This window comes from Sinocyclocheilus grahami, unplaced genomic scaffold (genome assembly GCF_001515645.1).
Source record: "Sinocyclocheilus grahami isolate Dianchi unplaced genomic scaffold, SAMN03320097.WGS_v1.1 scaffold486.1, whole genome shotgun sequence".
NCBI classification, from domain to species: Eukaryota; Metazoa; Chordata; class Actinopteri; order Cypriniformes; family Cyprinidae; genus Sinocyclocheilus; species Sinocyclocheilus grahami.
The window spans coordinates 438,877-439,995 of record NW_015505665.1 but is presented as its reverse complement, the minus strand read 5'-3'; positions in this window follow the sequence as shown (position 1 = coordinate 439,995).

The following is a 1,119-nucleotide window of genomic DNA, read 5'->3' as shown; positions in this document are numbered from 1 at the left end:
TTTTTAAGAACGCTGCATACTGTTTGTTGGTAGCAATCACTTGTTTGTGTCTTGTTGCAATGTAATTGAATTTATTTTGTGCAATCAATGTCTATAACTATAACTATAAGCCTACTCTTACACACACACACACACACACACACACACTAAAGGAGTATTGTCCCTTTAAGAAATGAGTTTTCTGGCACTGCCCCTAACAGCAGAGCAGCTTTAAAGGGATAGTTCCCCCAAAATGAAATTTTTATGTTTATCTGCTTACCCCCAGGGCATCCAAGATGTAGGTGACTTTGTTTGTTCAGTAGAACACAAATTAGGGTTTTTATGTCCAGCCGTTGCAGTCTATCAGTCGTATGATGCATGGCAATGGTAACAAAATCTATGAGAGTAAAAAAAGTAAAAAGAGTAAAAAAAGTAAAAGAGCAATGGCAATGAGAGTAAAAAAAACATGCACAGACAAGTCCAAATTAAACCCTGCGGCTCGTGACGACACATTGATGTCCTAAGACCCGAAACGATCGGTTTGTGCGAGAAACCGAACAGTATTTATATCATTTTTTACCTCTAGTACACCACTATGTCCAACTTCCTTGAGCGTGCGCACAGCATCCAATGTGTGAGGTGTGTATGCGCTCTGGTGTAGTTTACGCAAGCGCCGGATGTGATCTTTCGCGCGTATACGTCATTCACTGTTTACACAGTGCACAGTCATTGTAGGTACGACGGCTAATCAAAATGGTACTTACTTGCGCTTATCCGGATTGTTCAAACCGACTTAAAACTAAAAGATTACATTCTCTCGCACGAACTCATTCGGGAGTGGTGACTTTCCACGCATTCCCAACTTCTGAGCAAGCTCGCCTGAAGTTATGGTTGATTGCTCTTCGGCTGGATATCAACACACCCATTAACGTAAACTACGCCAGAGCGCGTACACACCTCACACACCGGATGCCGTGCGCACTCCCAAAGACAGTTGGATATAGTGGTGTATTAGAGGTAAAATATGATATAAATACTGTTCGGTTTCTGGCACAAACTGATCGTTTCTTGTCTTAGGACATCAATGTGTCGTCACGAGCCGCAGGGTTTAATTTGGATTTGTCTGTGCATGTTTTTTTT